This window comes from Panthera leo, chromosome D1 (assembly GCF_018350215.1).
Source record: "Panthera leo isolate Ple1 chromosome D1, P.leo_Ple1_pat1.1, whole genome shotgun sequence".
NCBI classification, from domain to species: Eukaryota; Metazoa; Chordata; class Mammalia; order Carnivora; family Felidae; genus Panthera; species Panthera leo.
In genome coordinates, this window is record NC_056688.1 from 113,897,774 (window position 1) to 113,912,050 (window position 14,277).

The window sequence follows — 14,277 nt, forward strand, 5'->3', positions numbered from 1 at the left end:
CTGAAAACTAAGATGCTCCGAGAGAAGGTAGGAAGCTGAAGTAACTAATGGACAGAGGCAGGGTTCACGGACAGGAAAAAATTCCATGTGACCGGGGTGCCTGCTGTTCCCAAGCTGCTGTATAGATTCAACCCAGTGTGAATCAAACCCCGGGAGTTTTTTTTTTTCTTTGTTTCTTTCTTTTTGTTTTTTTTTTTTTTGTTGTTGTTGTTTTACAAATTAACAAGCTCATTCCAGACTATGTAAAAATGCAAGGATGTAAGGGAGGTGAACTCACTTTGATGCAGATGAACAGTGAATGACTCAGTGACCTGACCCGGAGACTCCGGTCGGAGCAGCGTCCACGAGTGAGGTCGCCCAGTTTTCAGCCAGGTTGCCGAGGCAATCCCGTGGAGAAAGGATTGCCTTTGCAAGAATTAATTGAAAAGGGAGGGTATACCTCATGTTGGAGATCAGACTGTGTAGCTTGTGGAAGAAAGCAGGGATGAAAATCTTACTGACCTTGAGCTCGGCAAAGATTTATTAAACACGATACTTGACATGGGGCGCCTGGGTGGCTCAGTCGGTTAAGCGTCCGACTTCAGCTCAGGTCACGATCTCGCGGTCTGCGAGTTCGAGCCCCGCGTCGGGCTCTGGGCTGACGGCTCGGAGCCTGGAGCCTGCTTCCGGTTCTGTGTCTCCCTCTCTCTCTGCCCCTCCCCCGTTCATGCTCTGTCTCTCTCTGTCTCAAAATAAATAAACGTTAAAAAAAAATTAAAAAAAAACACGATACTTGACAGAAAAAGCAGTATAAAAGAAAACAATCAATAAATTTGAATTCACCAAAAAAATTTTTGAACTTCTCTTCGAAAGACACTGTCAAAAGGATGCGAGAAGAAACCACCAGCTGGGAGAGAATATTTGCAAAACACGTATATTTTGCAAAACGACAAAGGACGTGTAGCTGGCATATATAAAGAACTTTCCCCACCAACGATAAGACGGGTGGACCGATAAAGAAATGGGGAAGGGTCTGCAGGCACGCTCCACGAAGATTCACAAGTGGCCGATGAGCGCCTGAAAAGATGCCCAAATTCCTAAGTCATTCGGGACGCGCCAAAGAAACCCACGGCGAGAGGCCACGAAACACCTAGTAGAGCGGCTAAGATGGGAAGTAGGGACCCTACCAAGTGCCGGTGAGGGCACTGGAGCCACCGGGGCCCCCACGCGGCGCTGGCGCGAGGGGAGAGCCACACAGGCACTTTGCAGAGGCCGTCTGGACAGGCCTTTGAACATCCCGCATGCCCCTCCCCACGAGGCAGCAATCTGTTCCACGGGACAGTCAGGCATACACCCCCGCGAAGACGGGTACGTGAATGTTCTAGCAGCTTTGTTTGGAACAGCCAGAAACCGGAAGCCGCCCAAATGTGCGCCCGTGCTGAAAAGGAGGGACAGGTTGCGACACGTGCATGTTCTAGAACACTATTCATCGATGAAAAGTAATGTGACATCGATCGTGGCAGGCAGAGCAACGTCCCGGAAGACGGGCGTGCCCCGACCCTCGAACGGCGGGTGGCACCGGAGGAGAGGTTGCAGACGGCGTTAGGATTGCTAGGCAGCTGACCTTGAAAGAGGGAGATCATCCTGGATTAGCTGAGGGAGCCCTGTCATCACAGGGGGGCTTAAGGTGGGAGAGGGGCGTGTGGCTTCCCGGAAGGAGGGCCGGAGGGAGACCACAGGGGACTGGCCGCCGTGGCTGCGTCTGGAGATGGAAGGCGGCCACAAGCCGAGGAGTGTGGGGCCTCGAGCGGCCAGAAAGGACAAGGAGCCGGGGTGTCCTTGGAGCCTCTGAGGGAGCATGGCCCAGAGACACCTGGGTTTTGGCCCAGTGAACCCCACTCAGGTTTCTGACGTCCGGGATCGTAAAATGATATATTCGTGTTGTTTTGAGACACTGAGAGAATGGTCATGTGTTCCTGGGCAACGGTAAAGCAACATTGATAAAGGCAGTGACAAGGACACATCTCGGAATGATTACGCTGAGGGGCAAGAGACCAGAGGAAGGGGCGCCCGGGTGGCTCAGTCTGTTGGGTGTCTGACTTTGGCTCAGGTCGTGATCTCATGGTCTGTGGGTCCGAGCCCCCCGTCGGGCTCTGTGCCGTCAGTGCGGAGCCTGCTTCGGATCCTCTGCCTCCCTCTTTCTCTGTCTCAAAAATAAATAAATAAACATTGAGAGAGAGAGAGAGAGAGAGAGATATACTACTGCTACCTGACTACGACCACACCAAAGTCCAGACTGCGCAAACTCTGGCAGGTGCTGCTGGGTGGGTTGGGGGCAGGGAGGGCCCGGGAGGGCGGATGTCGGTGAGCGGGTCACAGGGCACCAGGGGAACCCAAGTGTGCTCACCCCCCTCAACCGCAGAGCCGCGTTCCTTGGGACAGCCGTATGTCAAGACTGGTTAGACTAACTTTAAGGACGGGTTCACACCACAGGTCGCCGGGACAGCAAACGCAGCGGGAAGACAGGTGCTGCAGCATCTGAATACCCGAGCAGGTGCAGTGAAAATGGTGCCAGGTGGTTCAGATTTGGGCTGGGGAGCTCCCTGTCGGGGCCCTGGGGGGGGCTTCTCTGCACGGGGTGGGGGCAGGACCTCAGGACAGGAGGGGATGGGGGCCCAGAGCAGGCAGGCACCGGGGACGGCACTGTCGAGGCTGCTCGGGAAAGGTCTGCGGGGCGAGTCGGCAGCCGGGCTGAGCAGGGGTGAAGTGCACGAGGCGTGGGGGCCTGGGGAGAACCACGTGGACCTGTGTCCTGTGTCCAAGTGCCCCGGGAACCATCGGCAAGTGTTCAGAGGAGCGGAAAGGGAGCTGTGGGGGGGGCGGGGGGCAAAGGAGTCTGCGGGCCCCAGGGTGCAGAGAACAGAGGAGTGTGGGCCCGGGTGGGCCGGCGGAGGGGGTCGTGGGGACACCCATGGTGTGTGTCACCGGGGCCTGACCGGGGAGAGCCCCGTCTCTGTAGCGCACAGCGGGAGGTCAGCAGACAGCCGTTCCGGGCTGCGACTTGGAAATACGGAGGTGCGTGTGCGCACAGGAAGGATGTGCGTGTGCAGGGGTGAGGACGTGGAAGGGGCAGGGGTGCTGCCGTGACGGCTGAGTTGTGCCCCCAGATCCGTGCTGGAGTTCTGGCCCCAGGACTTCAGGACGTGACCACACACGGGGATGGCATCTGTGAATGTTTAAGGTGACACGGGGTCACCGGGGTGGGCCCTGGTCCCGTGTGGCCGGGGTCCTTGTAAGAAGAGGGGATCGGGACCCAGACACGCACGGAGGGACGACGCCGTGAGGACACAGGGAGAGGACGGCCGTCCACACGCAGGAGAGGGGCCTCGGGGGGACCCTGCCCCGCCCACGCCTGGACCTCGGGCTCCGGCCTCCAGGGCGGGGGCCGGTGACCGTCTGCGGCGTGAGCCGCCCCGTGTGTGTGTGGGGGGTGTGAACGCAGCTCTAAACACGTGTGTGCACTGCTTTTCTGAATACACCTCTTGGAGCTAATTTCCTGCACCGCCGAGAGCGTAAAAGTGACCAACAGAAACAACGTTCCTTGGGAGTGAGGGGCGGGAAGGCCCCTGATCCTGTGGGGCCGCTCCCAAGGCGGTACAGGAGGTGACAGGGCCCTGTCCTCTGTCCCCGGCCCACAGGGGAGGGGGGAGGGCAGGAGGAGGGCCGAGCAGACTCTTGTCACCGCCCTGCCGGGGTGCGCCTGCCGCTGGCGGTGACTGGGGGCTCCCTTTCCCCGCCAGACCCAGCTCCTGGCACCCACTCCCGGAGGGCTCCTGGGTCTCAGCGGGGGGCTGTGCTTGGTGACCCAGCAAGGTCAACGAGAGGTGAAGCACAGGGGCCCAGGAAGGGGCGGGGGCCGGGAAAGCACCCCTGCTCCGGGGGCGCAGTCTGGAGGGGAGACTCCTCCCTGTGCCCCTGGGGGTGGTGGCAGGGCTCAGGCCCCCCTGGAGAGCTGCTTGAGCAGCCTGTTCCATCCCTCCCCTGGCTCTGAGGAGTCGGCACGTGGACAATGTCGCCCCCCCTTGGCAAGTCAGGGACTCACACGTGAGGGGGACCAGGAGCCTGACCCAATCCCCCCAGGCCGGCTGGAGGCCTGTGTCCCCTTCCCACAGCCAACATCAAGGCTCAAAGCCACACCCACCACCACCTGATGGTCTGGGAGCTGCTGGGAGTCCAACATGGGTGTCACTGGGCTCAAGTCCAGGGGTCCCCCGGGGCTGGCTCCTTCCGGAGTCTCCACGGCAAATCCGTTCCTGGCCTTTTCCAGCTTCTGGGGATCCCGGTCCGTGGCCCCGTCCCCCAACCACATGGGCAGCGGCTGGTGTCTTCCAGACTCTCCTTGTCTCTGGCCCTCCTGCCTCCGTGTCATCGGGACGCTTGTGATTGCCTTTAGGGCCCACCCAAACCACCCAGGGCAATCCCCCCAGCTCAGGGTGGTCCACTCAAGTCCATCTGCAAAGTCCCTTTGCTGTGTGAGGTCATGTGCTCACAGGTTCTCGGGATTAGGATGCTGTGTTAGTCAGGGTTCTCCAGAGAGCGGACAGGATGTCTGTCTGTCTGTCTATCTGTCTATCATCTGTCAATCATCTATCATCAACCAATCTGCGTATCTATCCACCTGTCTATTTTATAAGGAATCGGTCACATGATTACGGAGGCTGGCAAGTCCCGAGATCTCCAGGTGGCAAGCTGCAGCCCCAGGAGAGCCGACGTTCCAGTTCTAGTCCAAAAGGCAGGAAAAAGCCGACATCCCAGGCTAAAAGCCATCAGGCAGGCAGAGTTCCCTCTCACTCAGGGGAGGGTCAGCCTTTTGTTCTAGTCACACCTTCAACTGATTGGACGAGGCCCACCCACCCTGTGGAAAACCAAGTTCACTCAGTCCACCGATTCACATGTTAGTCTCATCCAGAAACACGTGCATAGACACACTCAGAATCAACTTCCACCAAATGTCAGCCCTCCCCCCCCCCACCTGCCATGGCCCAGCCCAGTTGACACATAAAATTGACCCTTACAGGTATGCCTATCTCTTGTTGGGAGGGGGCGCTATTCAACCCAGCACCAGGACAAGGGGACCGGTTGGCAGGAAGGGACAGAGCTGGGTGAGCGGACTGAGGGTCAGGGACGGGGAGAAGTGGCATTCGTGCTCTGTTCCCCACGGGGGCACGGGGCCTGGACCCCACTCGCCGCCGGGCAGGTCCTGAGATCTTCCATGGTCAGGGGGCAGGGGGAAGGACAGGCAGGGCCACCCAGATGGCAGAAACCAGCAGGGCCAATGGGCTGTGGCCGCTCTGAAGGGGCTTCGAGAGCCTCTGTCCCCTCTCCAGGCACAGGCGGCTGTGGGCAGAGACCGGCCGAGGCTGAGCAGAGGGGCCGCCTCCCCCAGGGGGTGCTGCAAGGCAGAGGATGGCCCAGGGCGCAGCCCAGCCTCCCACGACCGCCCCCACCCGCAGCGCGCAGAGGCCGCTTCGGGAAAGGGAAGGAAGTGGCCGGCCAGGCCCTGCTGACCACAAGAAGGCCTCTCATCATGTGCTCAGAGGTCAGCAGGGCCTGGGGCCTCCCCGCTGTCCTGTGCCAGGCAGGACCCCGCAGTCATCTTGGCGACCCGCCTCCTTCTCCCTGTCTCCCCTGGGGGGCTCTCCCTGGGGAGGCTTGTCCCCAGCTGTCCCTCTGGCCGCATTGGCCACGTCCCTCGGGGCCGGTCCTGCCCCTGGCCTGCCACGCTCCCCGGGGTTAGCGACAGGCACCAGCCACTCCAGCACCTCTGAGGGCGGCTCCCGGGCTCAGCGGTTTGGGGTCCCCGGCGCCTTCCTGTTGGCCGACCCCACCTCCCGTGCTCACTTTGGGGCCTTCCCACTTGCTGCCCCGTCCCTTGGCCGGGACGCTTGCCCCAGTAGTCAGGAGGCTCGCTTTCCCCCCAGGTCATCACCCTGACCTCCCATGTAAGTTGTGATGTGCCCCCAGCCAGTGCCCTGTGCCTGCTCCCTCGACGGTTCCTGAAGTTGCCATCCCCCCCAACTTGCCCAGGCCCCCAGCTCCCAGAGGGCAGGGTTTGCGTGGGTTCTGCCCATCATGCGTCCCCAGGGCCCCCACGGGTGCCGCACGGATGTCCCCCTGCTGTGGCCGCTCCTCCCGAGGCCACCCCTGCAGGCACTCTGTGGTACCAGGTTTTCCCGAACATACTCCTGAGGGGAGGCCTGCACAGCCCCAGGTGCCCTCCGGGGGCCCTGCGAGACCCCACCCCCTGCCCAGGGCCTGGGCCTCCCCCTGCCCTCCTTTGCCAGCATCCAGGGTAGGGGCCCCGTCCTGCAAACTCGCCGCAGAGCAGTGAGTGGGGGGTCCTCCTCGGGTCCCCCCTTCAGCATGTGGCCAGAGGGGGCAAAGTTCAGAGAGTCACGTGGCCGGGGCGCGGGGGGCAAGGACACCTGGCTCAGGGGTCCCGAACAGACCGGGTTCGGCCGCTCGCCGCTCACAACATCCAAAGGCAGAGGCCGGGTGGTGGTGGTGACACAGAGGCTGTTTCAGCGAGGCGAGCTCTGGGAGGACGGCGGGCCTGCGTCTCAAGAACGGTCTCCGCAGTGCTGAGACTGGCTGGTTTCTGTAGGGAGATGGGGTGAGTGGGTGGGCATGTGCCGGTGGGCGGCGAGGGTCAGGTGGGTGCCATCTGCCATCTCGGGGCGGTCAGGGAGTCTCGCTGGCTCCCGGCAGGCTTGTGCTGGAGACATAGTTTCCGTCCCCATCAGGGGATGCTGCCCCGGGGGCTTCTGCCCGATGAGAGGCCAGCTGGAAAGAACTTCACCAGTTAGAAGGTACAGACGAGGTCAGAACAGAGGTGGCCAAAGTCCTCGTTCAGACAGAGGGGGGTGGGCTATGCCTCGGGCACCGGGCACTGCGCCCTCCCTGCAGGGGAGGCTCTGTATCACAGTCCCATTTTACAGACAAGAGGCCAAGTCTCCAGGAGCAGCCTCTGAGGGCCTGCCTGGGGTCTCGCAGCAGGGGACCCGCGTGTCTCCAGAGCCACGCTTCCCCAGAGCGAGTGTGGGAAGTGCAAGGGACAGCCCTGGGTCACCTGCAGGGCAGGGGACTGGCACCCACGGTCTGGGTCCCTCCAGACTGAAAGTGGAGGCCTCCAGGGGGCGGGGCCCAGGCCCATCGTCCCTGTCCCTCTGCTCACTGACTGTCTGAGCCAAAGTTGCAGGAACACTTGGGGTCACGGAGGAGGAATCGGGGCATTGTGCACGGGACACGGGGCCACTGCCCCCACCCACCCTCCCTGCCTTTCTGAGTCACTGCTCCCAAGAGAGGGGGCGTTACAGCCCCAGACCCGTTTGTCCGGCTGCCTGGGAGGGGCTGGGTGCCACAGAGGAGCTGGCATTCCCCAGAGCAGGTGGGTACTGACCGCTGGCCACCGGCCCAGCCCTGGGAACAAGCCTGGCAGCCCTTCGGGCCGTGGGCAGAGGGCGGAGGGCTGCAGGAGAGATAACATCTGTTCCGGTCACACTGAGGCCAAGCAGGTTCTCCCAGGAGTGGAGATGATTTGGGATCTGGCCCGCACCCACCTGTGCACCCATCGATGTGAGGCTGTGCTGGGCTCGCATGGCCCTGCCCCTGCAGGGCACTGAGGCAGACACCCCCTTCCCCTGCAAGGACACTTCTGGTGGACTGAGGCAAGATGGCCCCAGGCCCCTTTCCAGGGGCAAAGCCGGGTCCCCTTAGAATGGGATGCTTCTGGGGAAAGGTCAGCTGCAGCCAGCTGCCGGGAAGGTGGTCACTGGCACATCTGGGTGGAGCCCGATGCAGGTGTTTGGGCAGCACCCCTCCCTGGCATCAGCCTCCACCTGCCGGGAGCGACACAAGTCACACCTTCTTCTGTGGGGCACTTGGAGTACTTGGGGGAAGCCACAGGCATTGCCCAGCTCTTCCTGACACAGAGCAGGACTGACAAACAACCCACCCAATCCAGCCCAGCAGACTTGGGACAGACAGTCTAACCACCACTGCCACCCCAGTTGAACCAACCTTCCCTTCCCACCCAACCCGGCCCCCATGACCCAATTCACCCACCCAACCCAGCCCCCATGATCCAGCCCCCAGGGCCCACTCTATCCAACCCAACCCAGCCCCCACGACCCCAGCCCCCATGACCTATTCCATCCAACTCAACCCAGCCCCCATGACCCATTCTATCCAACAGAACCCAGCCCCCATGACCCCAACCTAGCCCCCAGGGCCCATTCCATCCAACCCAGCCCTCATGACCAATCCCATCCAATCCAACCCAGCCCCCAGGGCTCCATCCCACCCACCCAACTCAGCCCCCAAGACCTACACCATCCAACCCAGTCCAGCCCCCATGACCCACACCATCCAACCCAGCCCCTAGGACCCCATCCTACCGAGTCCATCCCCCGTGGCCTATCTTCTCACAGTCCAGTCAGCTTTCTCAAGTCCAGCCACCCACCCATCCCATCTCCAGCCCCTCAACTCAGCCTCCCTCAGGTTATGTATGCACTTGCCCCAGGCCCCATTATGGGCCACTCAGATGCCCTTCTTTTCTTTACCTGTCCCTTTGCTCCAGTTTTCCTGTATGTGCCCCCTGGCACCCCCCGGCAGCCTGCTCCCACAACTGTCCCTCCCCTGGCCTCGCTCTGACTTCGCCCCTCATGTCCAAGTACCAGCGAGGCCAGAGGGTCAGAGTGGAGAGGGAGGATGCTAGGTGGCTGGCAGTGAGGATGAGGCAAGAGACCCTGAGCTAAGGACTGCAGGTGCCTCCCCGGAGCCTCCAGAAGGAACCAGACCTGTGACATGTCTGTTTTAACCCAGTGAGGCTGGTTTCCGACTTCTGGCCTCCAGAACTGGGAGAATACTTGGTATTATTTCAAGCCACCGATAGATGATCCCTAACACAGTGGGCTTGGCCCGGACCCGTCCCCTCCCCGCCCCCCAGGGCCCTCCCCGCCCCCCACCCTGCCACAAGGCAGGCTGGCCACGTCACTCATCCTGCGTCGTCGGTACTCTAACCGGGCGCTTGCCCAGAGCCTGCAGACCAGACCCCGTCACCTCCCACCCTGCGGGGCCCGGTCACCACCATTGATTGGCGTGGTGCGCAACCCACCTCGGGGGCACCCTCCCCAGGAAGGTTTTCCTGAACCCGGTGCCCCAGAGAGACTAAAACCAAGAGGGTGTGAATATCACACAGAGAGAAACTCCTTTCAAGGAATTGGCTCATCGTCAGGGGGGCTGCAGGCTGGACACCAGGGAAGGGAGAATGTTGCTCTGGCCTCAAGGCCCATCTGCGGACAGAATTTCCTCCCTCTGACCCCCCCCTCGTGCATGCTCCCCACCTCTCCCAGCCCCGGGAGCCTTCTCTCCACCCCTGGAAGCCACCAGACTCAGTTCCGGCTTAGGGTCTCTGTAGTTTTCTTCCCAAGCCTGAGAGCCTCTCCCTACCTTCCCGCCCCCCAGCCCCCCAGCCCCGCGCCGTTCCCAGGCCAGCCTCTGTTCATCACTTCGCCGTTGTCCTGAAGACAAGCTCCCTCCTCACCTTTCTTATCATGTTTAATTTTTATCGTTTTAAATATACATCCAAGCTAGTTACCGTATAGTGTAATAATGATTTCATGGATAGAATTTAATGATTCATCACTTACTCATAACACCCGGTGCTCATCCCAACAAGTGCCCTCCTAATGCCTGTCACCCATTTAGCCCATCTCCCCACCCAAAGCCCCTCCAGCAACCCTCAGTGTGTTCCCTGTATTTAAGAGTCTCTTAGGGTTTGTCTCCCTCCCTGTGTTTATATTATGTTTTGCTTCTCTTCCCTTATGTTCATCTGTTCTGTATCTTAAATTCCTCGTATGAGTCATATGATATTTGTCTTTCTCTGACTAATTTCACTTAGCATAATACCCTCCAGTTCCATCCACATAGTTGCAATTGGCAAGATTTCATTCTTTTCGGTTGCCGAGTAATACTCCACTGTATGTATATACCACATCTTCTTGATCCATTCATCCTTCGATGGACATTTGGGCTCTTTCCATCCTTTGGCTATTGTCGATAGGGCTGCTATAAACATGGGGGTGCCTGTGTCCCTTCGAAACAGCATACTTGTATCCCTTGGATAAATACCTAGTAGTGAAATTGCCGGGTCTAGGGTAGTTCTATTTTAGTTTTTGGAGGAACCTCCATACTGTTTTCCAGAGTGGCTGCACCAGTTTGCCAAAGGGTTCCCCTTTCCCCGCATCCTCGCCAACATCTGTTGTTGCCTGAGTTGTTAATGTCAGCCGTTCTGACGGGTGCCAGGTGGTATCTCATTGTGGTTTTGATGTGTCTTTCCCTGATGATGAGTGATGCTGAGCATCTTTTCATGTGTCTGTTGGCCATCTGGATGTCTTCTGACCATTTCTTACTCTCTTTTGCTTATTTCTTCCCTTGATTATTTGTTTTTTGGGTGTTGAGTGTGACAAGTTCTTGATGGATTTTGTATATCCTTTATCCAATATTGCATTTGGAAATATCTTCTCCCATTCTGCTGGTTGCCTTTGAGTTTTGCAGATTGTTTCTTTCACTGTACAGTAGCTTTTTATCTTGATGAGGTCCCAATAACTCATTAAAAAAAATTTTTTTAATTTTTTTTTATTTTGGAGAGAGAGAGAATAGACAGAGTGTGAGTGGGGGAGGGGCAGAGAGAGAGAGAGAGAGAGAGAGAGGGAAGGAGGGAGAGAGGGAAGGAGGGAGAGAGGGAGGGAAGGAGGGAGGGAGGGAGGCACAGAATCTGAAGCAGGCCCCAGGCTCTGAGCTGTCAGCACAGAGCCCGATGTGGGGCTCACACCCACGAACCGTGAGATCATGACCTGAGCTGAAGTCAGACGCTTAACCGACTGAGCCACCCAGGTGCCCCCCAATAGTTCATTTTTGCTTTTGTTTCTTTTGCCTCTGGAGACGTGTTGAGTAAGAAGTTGCTGCGGCCAAGATCAAAGAGGTTTTTGCCCGCTTTCTCCTCGAGGATTCTGATGGCTTCTTGTCTTACATTGAGGTCTTTCACCCATTTTGAGTTTATTTTTGTGTCTCGTGTAAGAAAGTGGTCTGGGTTCATTCTTCTGCGTGTCGCTGTCCAGTTTCCCCAGCACCCCTTGCTGAAGACACTGCCTTCATTCCATCGGATATTCTTTCCTGCTTTGTCAAAGATCAGTTGGCCATTCGTCTGTGGGTCCATTTCTGGGTTCTGTATTCTGTTCCATTATCTGGGTGTCTGTTCTTGTGCCAGGGCCATACGGTCTTGATGATGACAGCTTTGTGATACAGCTTGAAGTCCGGGATTGTGATGCCTCCTGCTTTGGTTTTCTTTTTCAAGATTGCTTTGGCTATTCGGGGTCTCTTCTGGGTCCATGCAAATTTTAGGATTGTTTGTTCTAGCTGTGTGAAGAATGCTGGTGTTATTTTCACAGGGATTGCATTGCATATGCAGATTACGTTGGGTAGTATCGGCATTTAAACAATATTTGTTCTTCCTATGGAGCATGGAATCTTTTCCCATTTTTTGGGTCTTCTTCAGCTTCTTTCATCAGCTTTCTGTAGTTTTCACTGTACAGACCTTTAACCTTTTTGGTTGGGTTTATTCCTGCATATTTTATGGGTTTTGGTGCCCCGCCCTCATCTTTAGAGCGGCAGCCTCAGCTGTCCCTCGGCCCAGGCCACAGCCCATACTAGGCCATTTATTGGCTGAGGACTTGGTCCGGGTCTAGCCGCCCCAGGAAGGCAGGTCTGCAGCTGCCTTGCTCACCCCAGTGTGTATGTCGCACAGTGGCCAGCACCCTCCAGTACGGTGGGTTTTAACAAAGAGTAAAAACAGGGGTCCCCAACCAAGTTCCAGGACCAGAGAGTCTGCACGCAGTGATTCCAGGTTTGGGGTTGCTGCTGAGGCAGGTCCCTGACCCCTGGGCCGCTGGGGACCCCTAAAGGTCCCATGTGGCCGCCAGCCCCTCACCCCACCTCCCCAGGGCAGCCATGATGGAGGAGGACCACGGCTCGGGGCTCAACCCTTGGGGCTGGGAGGGTCTACTCCAGAGGACTTGTGAGCCACTGGGACCCTAACTGTGCCACAGGTGAAGAAGTCGGGGTGGGGTGCCAGGCACCCTCCTCCTTCCACCTGTGCCTGGGCACCCCACCCCCACTTCTTCACCTGTGCCTGGGCACCCCCTCCCCCACCCTAACTGTGTCAGCCACTCCCACCCTCCCCCACAAGCTGTCCAAGGTCAGCTGATCTGAAGCTAATTCCCTCACACGGCCTCCCACACAGCCCTTCCAGAACTAAGAGCACGGGCTTGTGGCTGGGGCCCCGGGGCGCTGCACCCTCACCTTCCTCCCAAGGGCCAGTGTAGCCGGCTCTGAGGGCTGAGCGTGGGCTGACTCAGGCCCAGGAGGAGGGCAGGGCAGGGCATGGAGGACGGGAAGACAGCAGAGTAGGCATGACTCAGCATCTCAGTGGCTCACTTGTAGCCCCGTGGGAGGAGGGACCTAATGAAAACCATTATCCCCTCCCCGGGGTTCTGCCCCTTGGCAAGTCCCCCAGCTCCAGGGCTGAGCTCAGGACCCGCAGACCCTCCTTTTACGTCGGGGCCGGGGTGGGGGGGGGTGGTCCAGGAAGCCGCAAGTGCAAGCCCAGAACTCTAGTGGGAGGGAGGGCCTGGCAGTTTCCAGCCTGCTTTGCACGGGGAGCCGCTGGGGGGGTCTCAGAGCCTCCCCGAGAGACCCTGGCCTGGGGCAGGGAGACCAAGGCAGAGAAGAGCCAGCGGGGAGTCCCCACTCTCCTCCTTTTTTTTTTAAACTTTTTAATATTTATTAATTTTTGAGAAAGAGAGAGAAACCGAGCACAAGCAGGGGAGGGGCAGAGAGAAAGGGAGACAGAATCTGAAGCTCTGAGCTGTCAGCACAGGGCCCAACGTGGGGCTCGAACTCACAAACTGTGAGATCATGACCTGAGCTGAAGTCAGACACTCAACCGACTGAGCCTCCCAGGCGCCCCACCCTCCTCCTCCTTTAACTGAGGGGTGGGGGGCGAGGGAGAGAAGGGCCACGGGTGCAGTGGGGTTTGAGGGGTTCCTCGCGGTGCACGTGATGCTAATTCGTTCATCCTCAAGGACCTGAGCCCCCATCGTGTGACTTTGTCACGAATCGTTCGTCCCTTCCACAGCCTTGGGGACAAGCTTCTCCAGGCTTTGGCGTCCTCGTCCCCGACTTGGTGGCTGGGTGCATTTCGGTTGGATGTGGCCTGAAGAGATGCCACCGACCTAGGACGACTTCTTATTGTCTTGGTTTTGCCTTTTCCAGAACGTCATAGCGTGGGGTTCACACAGTCTGGGGCACCCGATTGGTTTCTTGCACGGAGTAAGGTGCATTTAAGACGCCTCCTTGTCTTTTCACGGTTCGTGGCTCATTCTGTTTCCACGCTGAACGGACCACGGTTTATTCACCACCTACTTGGACATCGTGGTTGCTTCCAAGTTGTGGCAATTAAGAACACAGCTTCTATAAACGTCCACATGCAGGTTTTCATGTGGACATACCTCTTCAATTCCTTTGGGTAAATCGATGCCAAGGAGCGTGATGGCTGACGGAACGTCGGCGTAAGTTCGGTTTTGTGCTGTCGCTGGCTGGGGTTTGGCCATCCTAACAAGTGTGGGGTCGGATCTCGTCGTTTTGATGTGCATTTCCCCCCTGACGTGAGCATCTTTTCATGGGTTTATCTGCACTCTTGTTTCTTCCGCGAGGTCCCTGTTCGGGTCTTTGCCCATTGTTTAACGGGTTGTTCATTTTCTTGTTGTTGAGTTTTAAATGGTCTGGGGTGCCTGGAGCGGGGGCTCGGTCGGTTGAGCGTCCGGCTTCGGCTCAGGTCCCGATCTCATGCTTTGCGACTTTGGGCCCCACGTCTGGCTCTTGGCTGCCAGTGCAGAGCCCCACTTGGGATCCTCTGTCCCCCTCTCTCTGCCCCTCCCTCCCTCCCCCCCCCAAGAAATACATATCAAGAAAAAAGGAGTTCTTCACACATTTTGGACATCAGTCCGTTACCAGGGGCGTATTTTACAAACGTGTTCCTCTGTGTGCAGTTTGTCGTCTTATCTCGATAACGTCTCTTGCAGGTTTGGCCTCATTTTTTGTATTTCCTACTTAAACAACCAATCTCGGTCGGTGAAACCCGTGATTCCAAGATCACGAAGATGTTCTTCTCCGCCTTCT